Source organism: Rhincodon typus, chromosome 43 (assembly GCF_021869965.1).
Source record: "Rhincodon typus isolate 14 chromosome 43, sRhiTyp1.1, whole genome shotgun sequence".
In the NCBI taxonomy this organism is placed as follows: Eukaryota; Metazoa; Chordata; class Chondrichthyes; order Orectolobiformes; family Rhincodontidae; genus Rhincodon; species Rhincodon typus.
The window spans coordinates 6,258,177-6,271,393 of NC_063374.1; the positions used below are offsets into that span (position 1 = coordinate 6,258,177).

The following is a 13,217-nucleotide window of genomic DNA, read 5'->3' on the forward strand; positions in this document are numbered from 1 at the left end:
CTCCCAGCCGCCCATTGTGGTCTACCAGAGGCCCATTGTGGCGCTCTCCCAGCGGCCCAGTGTGGCGCTCTCCCAGCGGCCCATTGGTGCTCTCCCAGCGGCCCGGAGTGGGGACTCCTGGTTGGGCGTGGCCTCAGCGCAGACATCTGGTCTCCCAGCCTTGGGGCGAAGCCTGGTGCAGGCTGGAGGCTAGGTGCTTGCTTGGACCGGGTTTGGAATGACCTTCGTCCTGAACTTTATTCTAATTTCTAATTTATTCCTTTCTAATTTATTCCTACAATCTGCAACGCTGGAAGTTTTATTCGTGTATTTTCTCCTGGGAGAACTTGTACCAAAGAATCTCTACCTGGGTACCTTTGTACCTAAGATGGGGCCGTAATGTGGTGACTTGTAAACCTTTCACTGTACCCTTGTCAATATATGTGACAATAAAGCTAATCCAGTTCATGGGCTCCCCTCATTTCAGGGCCATCCTTCAATGAGGAAATTCCCTCTGCATGCAGCCTGTTGAAACCTGGCCCAGCGGTATTGTGGCGGGACTGTTAATCCAGAGGCCCGGGACCCTGGGTTCAAATCCCGCCATGGCAGGAATGGTGGAATTTGAATCCAATGTAAAAAGAAATCAGGAATTTAAAGTCTAATGATGACTGTGAATTGATTGTTGAGGGGAAAAAACCCATCTGGTTCACTAGTGCCCTTTAGGGAAGGCAACTGCCATCCTTACCCGGTCTGGGCCTAGATGTGACCCACAGCAATGAATCTGGCCAATTAGGGATGGGCAATAAATGCTGCCTCGCCAGCGATGCCCTCATCCCGTGAATAAATAAGAAAAAGATATTTCGGTCAGCTCACCACTCCATTTTCCACTGTTTCAGGGAAACAATGAGCCTGCTCTTTGTATAACAGTTTACTATCCACCAGCTGGTGACAGTTTTATCCTAATCGAACAATCAATATGTGATTATATTCGGTTTATCTCCGGTCGGTGTAAGACTCTGATGGTCACATCATGTTTGTGATTGCATTTCTGAGTAAGGGTTTTAGCCCCAAGTTAACAAGCTCTGTACTGGAAAGACACTTACTATTTTGTATCCAATCCCTACAATATTGGAAAGGTTGAGAGAGCTTGGGCTTTTCCCTTTAGAATGTCGAAGGTTGAGAGGTGACTTGATAGAGGTGTACAAAATGATCAGAGGTATAGATAGAGTGGACAGCCAGAGACTTTTTCCTAGGGTGGAGGTAGCTTTTACGAGGGGACATAGTTTTAAAGGGAAAGGAGGTAGATATCGGGGAGACGTCAGAGGTAGGTTCTTTACTCAGAGAGTGGTAGGGGTGTGGAATGCATTGCCGGAGAGGGTAGTGGAGTCGGCCTCATTAGGGGCATTTAAACGGCTATTAGATAGGCATATGGATGATAGTATAAGGTAGGGGTGGAGGTTAGATAGACCTTAGGTTTAGGGTAAAAGTTCGGCGCGACATCGTGGGCCGAAGGGCCTGTACTGTGCTGTACTGTTCTATGTTCTGACTCAGCGGGTCAGGCAGCATCTGCTAAGAGGGAAAAACAGTCAACATTTCATGTCCTCCTGAAGGGAATTGAAATATTAACTGTTTCTCTCTCCACGGACCTGCTGAGTTTCTCCAGCATTTTCTGTTTTTGTTTCAGATTTCCAGCATCCGCAGTTTTTTACTTTATATTACCAGCTGTTATGGCTTGATTTAGATGTCAAGGTTCCTGGGTATGAAACAAAGAAAGTTGGTTCTTTGATATAGTAAGAACTGCCGATGCTGGAGTCAGAGATAACACAGTGTAGAGCTGGATGAACACAGCAGGCCAAGCAGCATCAGAGGAGCAGGAAAGCTGACGTTTCGGGTCGGGACCCTTCTTCAGAAATGGGGGACGGGGAAGGGAGCTCCGAAATAAATAGAGAGAGGAGGGTTGGGGCTGGGGAAGGTAGGTGGGGTGGTGATAGGTGAGTGCAGGTAGGGAGTGGCAGCGGGTTCAGTGAGGTGGGAGCAGCGGATAGGTGGGAGAGAAGACAGACAGGTCAAGGAGGCAGGGATGAGAGGGAGGGTTGGTCATGCCTTCTAAACTCCATTGAGCAGAGACCCAGAGTCCTCAACCGCTCCTCATATGACAAGCCCTTCATCCCCGGGATCATTCTTGTAAATCTCCTCTGGATCCCCCTCCAAGGCCAGTGCATTAAGTCATGGAGATATAGAGATGTACGAGATGGAAACAGACCCTTCAGTCCATCTTGTCTAAGCCGACCAGATATCCAGAATTAATCTAGTCCCATTTGCCAGCATTTGGCCCATATCTCTCTAAACCCTTCCTATTCATGTACCCATCCAGATGCCTTTTAAATGTTGTCATTGTACCAGCCTCCACCACTTCCTCTGGCAGCTCGTTCCATACACACACCACTCTCTGCATGAAAAAGTTGCCCCTCAGGCCCCTTTTTAAATCTTTCCTCCTCTCACCTTAAACCCATGCCCCTCTAGTTTTGGATTTCCCCGACCCTGGGGAAAAGACCTCGGCTATTCACCCTATCCATGCCCCTCATGATGTTATAAACCTCTTAAGGTGACCCCTCAGCCTTCGACGCTCCAGGGAAAATAGCCCCAGCCTATTCAGCCTCTCCCTATAGCTCAAACCCTCCAACCCCAGCAACATCCTTGTAAATCTTTTCTGAACTCTTTCAAGTTTAACAACATCTTTCCCATAGCAATAGCAGGGAGACCAGAATTGAACACAGTATTCCAAAAGTGGCCTAATCAATGTCCTGTATAGCCACAACATGACCTTCCAACTCCTATACTCAATGCATTGACCAATAAAGGCAACCGTACCAAATGCATCCTTCACTATCCTGTCTACCTGTGACTCCACTTTCAAGGAACTATGCACCTGCACCCCAAGGTCTCTTTGTTCGTCATCCGTCCTTAGATACGGGGCCCAAAACTGCTCACGGTCTGATCAGAGCCTCAGGCTTTTGTATTCTAGCCCTCCGAAAGGAATGCTAACATTGCATTTGCCTTCCTAACTGCCAACTGAACCTCAATGTGAAGGTTAAGAGAACTCTCAAGTCCCTCTTTTTTAGATTTAAGGGAAGGAGCAGGAGATTTAGAGGGGATATGAGGAAGAATGTTTTCACCCAGAGAGTAGTGGGGATAAGGAAATCACTGCTTATGAGGTTGGGAGACAGAAACTCTCGTCACATTTAAAAAGGTGACACAGATAGTGGATGAAGGTCGTGCTGTAGATGTTGTGTATTTGAACCTTCAGAAAGCATTTGATACATTGCCCCAAGCCAGAAATGTTTGGGAATGATGGGTTAGATGTTGGCTAAAAACAGGAAGCAGAGAGGAGGTATGGATGGGCATTTCTCAGACTGGAGATGAGTCAAAAGTGGTGCTCCCCAGGGATCGATGTTGGGACCCTTGCATTTTCTGATGCATAGAAATGATTTGGAAATGGGTGTAGCAGGCAAAATCTCTATATTTGCAGGTGATACTCAGCTAGGGAGGATAGTGAATTGTGAGGATGATGCTGAACAACTTCAGAGGGACATTGACACGTTGGCCAAATGGGCAGATGAATCTCAAAGCAGAGAAATGTGGGGCAATGCATTTTGGTAGAAAAAACATGTAGAGAAAATACAGGCTCAATGGCACAGCTAGTACAAGAGCAGCGGGACCTCAGGGTTCACATACATGTTTCTCTGAAGATGGCCAGCCAAGCTGAAACAGTTGTTGAGAAAACTTACAGGATCATTCGTCTTATAAATAGAGGCATAGAGTATGAAAACAAGAAAGTGATGCTACATCTCTACAAATCATTGGCCAGAGATCATTTGGAGTATTATGTTCAGTTCTGGGCAACTTACTTAAAGAAGCATGTGAAATCCCTGGAGAGACTGCAAAGGAGATTTATTCAACTGATAGCAGGAGTGAGGGATCATAGATACAAGGAAAGGTTGGAGAGATTGGGCTTATTCTCCTTGGAGCAAGGGAGATTCAGAGGTGAGCTTATTGAGGTGTTCAAAAATTATAAATAAACTTGACAGGGGAAGGAAGGACATTCTGTTTCTACTTGTTGGTTCGTCAGTAACTAGGGGGTCACAATTTCAAGACTGCAGGCAAGAGAGCTAGGAGTGAGATGAGGAGAAAATTTGTTACCTGGAGAGTTGTTGGGATTTGGAATGCAATTCCTTGGAGAGTTGGGGGTGGCAGATTCCATAGGAGGCTTCAAAAGAGAGCTGGGATATATATTCGAAAGGGATGAAGTTAGAGGGCAATAGAGATAGGGCTGGGTAGTTCTTTCAAGAGCGGGTATAGTCACAATGTGTCAAACGGCTTCCCTCTGTTCTGCAAAATTTGAAAATTCTATAAGTATTTAGATTTGTACTTGTGATGCCAAGGCTATGGGTCAAGTGCTGGAAAATGGGATTCGAATGGTTAGGTGTTTGTCTTTGATCAGCACAGACACGATGGGCCAAAAGGCCTTTTGGCAGACCTGCAGATGTTTATGACTCGATGAGACTGGTGATGTGCTATTCAAGCATTGGCGAGTGTCATTGACAATGCACAGGGTGGTGGGTAGCAAGAGTTGACAAGAATGAATAAAGTACAGGGCGGCACGGTGGCTCAGTGGTTAGCGCTGCTGCCTCACTGTGCCAGGGAGCCGAGGTCGATCCCACCCTCGGGCGTCTGTTTGTGTGGAGTTTGTACATTCTCCCCGTGTCTGCGTGGGCTTCCTCCGGGTGCTCCGGTTTCCTCCCACAGTCCAAAGGCGTGCAGGTTAGGGTGGATTGGCCGTGCTAAATTGCCCCATAGTGCCTAGGGATGTGCAGGTTAGGGTGGATTGGCCGTGCTAAATTGTCCCATAGTGCCCAGGGATGTGCAGGTTAGGGTGGATTGGCCGTGCTAAATTGCCCCATAGTGCCCAGGGATGTGTAGGTTAGGGTGGATTGGCCGTGCTAAATTGTCCCATAGTGCCCAGGGATGTGCAGGTTAGGGTGGATTGGCCGTGATAAATTGTCCCATAGTGTCCAGGGATGTGCAGGTTAGGGTGGGCTATAGGGGGATGGGTCTGGGTGGGACACTCTGTGGGTTAGTGTGGTCTTGTTGGGCTGTAGGACCTGTTTCCACGCTGTGGGGATTCTATGATCTATTTTGGCAAACATGGTTCAGCGGTTAGCATCTCTGCCTCACAGCACCAGGGACCTGGGACAACTGTGCGTGTGGAGTCTGCATGTTCTCCTCTTGCGCCTGCGTGGGGATTTCCACCGGGCGCTCTGGTCTCCTCCCACACTATCCAAAGATGTGTGGGCTAGGGTAGGGTGGCCGCAGGAAATTGTGCAGGGTGGGTGGGTTAGCCATGAGAAACGCAGGGTTACAGGGATAAGGTGGGTCTGGTTGGGACACTCTTCAGGCGTTCAGTGGGCCTCCATCCACACTGTTGCGATTGTCAGCAACCAGATGCACACTAAGGAGAACTTTAGTGAATAGAACTGAGCAAAGAGACATGCACCCAGTATGCCATTGTGGTATGTGACAGGCCAGATGCAATGGGGGGCCCTGGAGAAGAGAGATGTAAGGTTGAACTCTACAGTCCCCAACGGTACTTCAGATCTTTAACTCCAATTTTTGACAACGATTGGGGTCCTGGCCTGACTTCGGGAAGCTCAGCTCTAACATGTGGAGCCCACCGTATTATGACAAAGGTCCAATTTACAAGTGAGACAAACTCTGTCCTATTTCCTCGCGTCCAGACAGAGTGAGGCATAAAGCGTACTCACTGCAACGTTTCGGTTGACTTCCTAAAGCACCCAGGAAGAACAAGGAGCAGATGAACAGGACGGCCACCATCTTGTCCGGGTCACCTCCCGCTGTCAGAATTCCAAACCCTGCGGGCACACAAAGGCAAAACACAAAACCAGTCCTTATCGGTTTTTCTCTATCTGTTTGAGACTGACTCCATCGCCTCCTGAGGCATCCACGCTCCAACGCCATCCCTGTGGCTCTGGAGACAAGGGCTCAGTCGATGAGAAACCGTAGCCCAGGCTTCGAGGCCCACGTCTGCCCCCAGAATTGGGTCGCTCTCGCGGCTGATGGAAGGTGCCAGAACAGGCCTCGGTAAAACCAGAGACGGGGAGAACGAGGCTGAGTTGATTGGCCTTCTCCACCAATCCCCAACTGCAAAGTGCAAGCACCCGCAGTCGAATAGCTCGCTGTACCATGGATGGCCCCTTTAAGAGGGTGTGAGGTACTGGTGGAAGGAGTGAATAGATACCGAAGATGGAGTGTGGGGAAGTGGTAAATGAACTGGGGAACCTAAACCCCAGAGGAGTTAAACCACAGAAATGTATCCTACAGTACTGGCTGAAAGAGACAATTAAACCATTGAGGCCCAATCACAGAAATATCCACAGGCTCAGGTAGTGCCACTTACCCCATGACCTTGGCTTTAGACCCTGCAGTGCCACCATTAAAACACTGAGGCCCAATCAGTACTGGCTCCCTTTTCTAACCAGAATCCCGAACCAATCGACAGGCTCAGGCAGATCGATATTAAAGATCCCGTGGGAATTATTTGAAGAGAAAGGCTGGAATTATTTTGGCACCTGCAGTGACCGTTGTCTGGAAGGACAGAATTCTGCCCCAGGGTCGGGGTCGGCGGGGGGTGGGGGGAGGTGCTGGTACACACATGTTCAGGGGTTGGTGCTGCTATTTCACTCAATGGCTCAGGTAAGGGCTTGGGTTACACATCTGCTTGCAGACGGGGAATTTCCAAAATCTCAAACAAGCGCTGACCTTTTGCCAGCTGCTGGGAGCTCTTAGAAGACAGCGCAACAACAACAACAGCAAGATTTGTATAGCACCTTTCTCCCCAGAGGAGCTTTACCATGTCATTATCAGAGGCGATTGATGGAGACACAGATGTACAGCACAGACCCGTTCCAACTCGTCTATACTGACCAGATATTCTAAATTAATCTGGTTCCATTTGCCAGCACTTGGCCCATATCCCTCTAAACCCTTCCTATTCGTGTCCCCATCCAGGTGCCTTTTAAATGTTATCATTGTACCAGCCTCCACCACTTCCTCTGGCAGCTCGTTCCATACACGCACCACCCTCTGTGTGAAAAAGTTTCCCCTCAGGTCCCTTTTAAATCTTTCCCCTCTCACCTTAAACCTATGCCTCTCTAGTTTTGTACTCCCCCCCACCCTGGGGAAAAGACCTTGGTTATTCGCCCTATCCATGCCCCTCATGATTTTATAAACCTCTATAAGGTCACCCCTCAGCCCCCAACACTCCAGGGAAAACAGCCCCACCCTATTCAGGCTCTCCCTATAGCTCAAACCCTCCAACCCTGGCAACATCCCTGTAAATCTTTTCTGAACCCTTTCAAATTTAACAACATCCTTTCTATAGCAGGGAGACCAGAACTGAACGCAGTATTCCAAAAGCGGCTGAACCAATGTCTTGTACATCTGCAGCATGTCCTCCTAACTCCTACACTGACCAATAAAGGCAACCGTAACCAATGTCTTCTTCACTACCCTGTCTACCTGCAACCGCACTTTCAAGGAAATATGCACCTTCACCCCAAGGTCTCGTTGTTCGGAAATACTACCCAGTTCTCACAAAAAGAAGTGAACTTCAGCTCCTTGTTGAGAGTTCGCTGATCTCAGCTACAGCAACAGAGGGAGGCTACATGTTGTCTGCACTGAGCATGTGCTTTCCTTGGTTCCTCCCAAGCCTCAGTCCATCCTTTTTGCTCACCCGACTGTTCCGTTGCTTTACGGCCCGGCCAGCCTGTGATCTGCAGCACCTTCAGAACCCCACCGCGCTGTCTTGCGTTTCCAGCCAATGCCCTTCCCTCTGACCTTCATGGCTCCCCCCTCCATCTGACAGCAATTTAAAATACTCCCCTTGGTTTTCAAGTCTCCCCTCCCCACCCCGTGAGTTGGCCTCCTCCCCATCTCTGCATCCTCCCCCAGCTTCGCCCTTCCCCAGATCCTCTCTGTCCCTCCAGTTCCGATCCTTTTCTTTCCCACTTTCCCCAATTCTACCGTCCCAACCTCAGCCCTTTCCAGCTCCAGCGTCAGGAACCAACAATCCCCCTCCCCACCCTCTTTATAAATCTCTCTGCTCCTCACACCTACCTCTTCGACCAGGCTTTCGCTCACCCCTGTCCTCATCTGAACAGGAGTTACATTTTCTAAACACTCCTCTCAAACACTTTTGGGAAAAATCAAAGGCAACTTGGCTGTGGAAAGGCTCAGTGCCTCCCAAAGGAAAAGTAAAGCCCTTTCAAATGAAGCTCCCTTTAAATAAATCAAATTGACAGTAATTGTGACAATAGCCCCACACTGACTGAAGGTAACCTGCTGTAAAATGTGGAAACTTTTCGAAAGGGGCCGCCTAATGCCCCTCACACTCACTCGTCGTTCGAACAGCTCCGATGTTGTCACACTCCTGAAGCTCAAGTTCAAACTGTTACTCTTTATACTTCCTCATCACGGGACAAACATCAGGTGACAACCTCACGATGACATAATTCAGCTCAAAGCAACCAATGGAGTGAATGGGTTATTTACAAAGCGGAGCAAACACTCTTTCAGAGTGTGGGCCCAATGTTAAACTTTGCATGAAGTGGTGTTAGGCAATTCTGCTGGCCTGGGATGAAGGCAGGAAAAGTTTGCTTAAGGGCAGTAGATTCACATCTTAGCCATGTGAGGGAGTCTTAGGATTACGGAGAACGACACACTCCCTGGAGAACATCCCCTGAATCTCAATGCTCTCAAACAGGGACTGCCTGGTGAATTCTTACAGGGTTGTGCGTGTGTGAATATCAATCATTTATGGTGTGATTTTTTCTGCCACGTTATGAGTCTCGGCTTGAGACAGTATAGTTGAGGTGAAGGCAAAGTTTACCATGTTATTCTGCATCCAATTTCTTAATAACCGTAGTAATTATTGATTCATACCAAGTACAGCTGTAGTTGGGAATCAGATTTCCAGGATATCCTCTTGTAAGTACATTATTGATGGACTATTCTGTCTTCTGCCCCTGTTTATGACCATCTGCTCTCTCATTCTGTTCAGCTCCACCCACCCTGTACTATTTATACCCAGTGATGTACAGCCCCATCACATCATAACACTTTTTCCAATGTCCTGAAACCCTTACACAACAACCAAAATCCTTCCAAGAATACTGGGAATGTTGACACGTAGACAAATGTCTACAAGCTATTTTGACACACACTGACACTGTGAATATTGACACCCTGTTCAAAACAGAAGGAATATTGGCATGTGGACTTGAAGTAATATTCACGCTATGCAAATGCCAGGCTATGACCATCACCAATAAGAGACAATCCATACACTGCCCCTTGACATTTAATGGTGTTACCATCACTAAATCTAACCATCGCCCCCTTGACATTCAATGGCGTTACCATCGCTAAATCCCCCACTGTCAACATCCTGGGGGTACCATTAATTAGAAACTCAACTGGACTCACCACATAAACACAGCGGCTACAAGAGCAGGTCAAGGGCTGGGAATATTGCAGCAAGTAACTCCCCTCCTGACTCCTCCCCAAAGCCTGTCCCACCATCGACAAGGCACAAGTCAGGAGTGTGAGGGAATACTCCCCACTTGCCCCTGGATGGGGGCAGCCCCAACAACACTCAAGAAGCTCGACACCATCCAGGACAAAGCAGCCCCCGCTTCGATTGGCACCACATTCACAAACATCCCACTCCCTCCACCCACCGACGCTCAGTCGCAGCAGTGTGTACCATCTACAAGACACACTGCAGCGACTCACCGAGGCTCCTTAGACAGCACCTTCCAAACCCACCACCACTTCCATCTCGAAGGACAGGGGCAGCAGATACTTGGGAACACCACCCCCTGCAAGTTCCCCTCCGAGCCACTCCCCATCCCGACTGGGAAATATATCGGCCGTTCCTTCAGTGTCGCCGGGTCAGAATCCTGGAATTTCCTCCCTAAGGGACATTGTGGGTCTACCTACAGCACACCGACTGAAGCGGTTCAAGAAGGCAGCTCACCACCACCTTCTCAAGGGGACAACTACAGACAGGCAATAAAATACTGGCCGGTCAGAAATGCCTGCGCCCCATGAGTGAATGAAAGAAAACTTGGGATTCCTCGCCAACTTCCCCAGCTCTGCAATCAAAAGGTAAAGTTGCCATAACCTGACCAGACCATCAGACTGCTCTCTCGTCAGAGAGAGATGAATATTGGCAGTTTAACCTGAGGGTCACCACTCTTCAGGCGAGGGGAGAGGTTTGAGAAGGACAGTCCTTAATGGTACCCTCAGCTGGCGCGGGATTTGAACCCACACTGTTGACATCATCGCAGTCCAGCCAAGTGAGCGAAACAGACTCTGTACCTGCTGGGCCAACCACTTTTACCTCACTCACTCCAGGAGGAAATACCCCACAACAGGGCAGAAAGAGCCTAGATGCATGGTGGAGATAGTAGGAATTGCAGATGCTGGAGAATCTGAGATAACAAGGTGTAGAGCTGGATGAACACAGCAAGGCCAAGCAGCATCAGAGGAGCAGGAAGGCTGACGTTTCGGGCCTCGACCCTTCATCAGAAATAGGAGAGGGAAAGGGGGTTCTGAAATAAATAGGGAGAGAGCGGGAGGCGGATAGAAGATGGATAGAGGAGAAGATAGGTGGAGAGGAGACAGACCGGTCAAAGAGGCGGGGATGGAGCCAGTAAAGATGTGTGTAGGTGGGGAGTTAGGGAGGAGATAGGTCAGTCCAGGGAGGATGGACAGGTCAAGGGGGCAAGATGACGTTAGTAGGTAGGAGATGGGGGTGCGGCTTGAGGTGGGAGGAGGGGATAGGTGGGAGGAAGGACAGGTTAGGGAGGCAGGGACGAGCTGGGTTGGTTTTGGGATGCGGTAGGAGGAGGGGAGATTTTGAAGCTTGTGAAGTCCACATTGATACCATTGGGCTGCAGGGTTCCCAAGCGGAATATGAGTTGCTGTCCCTGCAACCTTCGGGTGGCATCGTTGTGGCACTGCAGGAGGCCCAGGATGGACATGTTGTCTGCGGAATGGGAGGGGGAGTTGAAATGGTTCGCGACTGGGAGGTGCAGTTGTTTATTGTGAACCGAGCGTAGGTGTTCTGCAAAGCGGTCCCCGAGCCTCCGCTTGGTTTCCCCGATGTAGAGGAGGCCACAACGGGAACAGCGGATGCAGTATACCACATTGGCAGATGTGCAGGTGAACATCTGCTTGATGTGGAAAGTCTTCTTGGGGCCTGGGATGGGGGTGAGGGGGGATGTGTAGGGGCAGATGTAGCACTTCCTGCGGTTGCAGGGAAAACTGCCAGGTGTGGTGGGGCTGGAGGAGAGTGTGGAGCTGCTGAGGGAGTCAGATTGATCTGACCCCATTACCAAAGACATTTTTCCCTCCCCACCCTTATCTGCTTATCCGCTGTACCCGGTGTGGCCTCCTCTACATCGGGGAAACCAAGCGGAGGCTCGGGGACCGCTTTGCAGAACACCTACGCTCAGTTCGCAATAAACAACTGCACCTCCCAGTCGCGAACCATTTCAACTCCCCCTCCCATTCCGCAGACGACATGTCCATCCTGGGCCTCCTGCAGTGCCACAACGATGCCACCCGAAGGTTGCAGGAACAGCAACTCATATTCCGCTTGGGAACCCTGCAGCCCAATGGTATCAATGTGGACTTCACAAGCTTCAAAATCTCCCCTCCCCCAACTGCATCCCAAAACCAGTCCAGCTCGTCCCTGCCTCCCTAACCTGTTCTTCCTCCCATCTATCCCCTCCTCCCACCTCAAGCCGCACCTCCATCTCCTACCTACTAACCTCATCCCGCCCCCTTGACCTGTCCGTCCTCCCTGGACTGACCTATCTCCTCCCTAACTCCCCACCTACACTCACCTTTACTGGCTCCATCCCCGCCTCTTTGACCGGTCTGTCTCCTCTCCACCTATCTTCTCCTCTATCCATCTTCTATCCGCCTCCCCCTCTCTCCCTATTTATTTCAGATGCCCCTTCCCCTCCCCCATTTCTGGAGAAGGGTCTAGGCCCGAAACGTCAGCCTTCCTGCTCCTCTGATGCTGCTTGGCCTGCTGTGTTCATCCAGCTCCACACCTTATTATCTCAGATGCATGGTGGAGTGTCCAACATTCAGCTCCCAACCATCCATACCTCGAGCAGGAGATAGACTGCACCCAAGCTCCTGTGCTGATGGTACACACTGCCCATGACCTACTCTGCTGGCACTACCCCAGGTGAAGAGTTTACACTCAGTGAGTACTATTCCAGTTTGACTCAGAAACATAGCCATTTGCCTGAAGCGCGTGCAGCGTAAGGTAATTTTTATTCATTCCTGGGATGTGGGCATCGCTGGCCAGGCCCAGCATTTATTGCCCCATCCCAGGAATTGCCCCATTCATTGCAATAAATGCTGGACCAGGCCAGCAATGCCCACATCCCTAATTGCCCAGAGGGCAGTTGAGAGTCAACCACATTGCCGTGGGTCTGGAGTCACATGTAGGCCCAGACCAGGTAAGGGCGGCAGATATCCCTCCCTAAAAGACATTGGTGAACCAGGTGGGTTTCTCCCCCCACAATCGACATCGGATTCGTGGCTTCATTCTTCCCAGATTTTAATTGGATTCAAATTCCGCCATCTGCTGTGATGGGAATCAATCGCGGGTTCCCCCAGAACATTACCTGGGGGTCAGTGGGATAACAGTCTAGCCCCTTGAGAAGGTGATGGTGAGCTGCCATCTTGGTTTCTCCCCCTGGCAATCAACAATGGATTCATGGTCATCATTTGTCATTTTAATTCCAGATATTTCCCGTACTGAATTCAATTTCCATGTTCTGCCAGTTTTGAAACCAGAGCCTTAGCTGAGTCTCTGGATTAATAGACTAGCAATCTTACCACTCGGCCATCACCTTCCCTGTAGCTACAATTATATTCGCTAGAGTTTGGAAAATTGGGGATGGGGGGGAGCGGGGTTCTTGTAGAACCAGGATTATTAGATCACAGAATCCCTACAGTGTGGAAACAGGCCCTTTGGCCCAACAAGTTCACGTCGACCCTCAGAGCGTCCCACCCAGACCCATCCCCCTAACCTGCACATCCCTGGGCACTATGGGACAATTTAGCACGGCCAA

General features: G+C 49.7%; 1 long non-coding RNA gene across 1 annotated transcript in view; it reads right to left on the bottom strand.

The window, feature by feature from the left end:
• Positions 1-8,564, bottom strand: part of LOC109936337 — a 9,921-nt gene extending 1,357 nt beyond the window's left edge. Inside the window, exons 1-2 of the long non-coding RNA XR_002261409.2 lie at positions 8,452-8,564; positions 5,802-5,909 (exon numbers count right to left, since the gene is read on the bottom strand). This is a non-coding gene — a long non-coding RNA (uncharacterized LOC109936337). The remainder of the gene's footprint in view (positions 1-5,801; positions 5,910-8,451) is intronic.
• Positions 8,565-13,217: the final 4,653 nt, after the last annotated feature.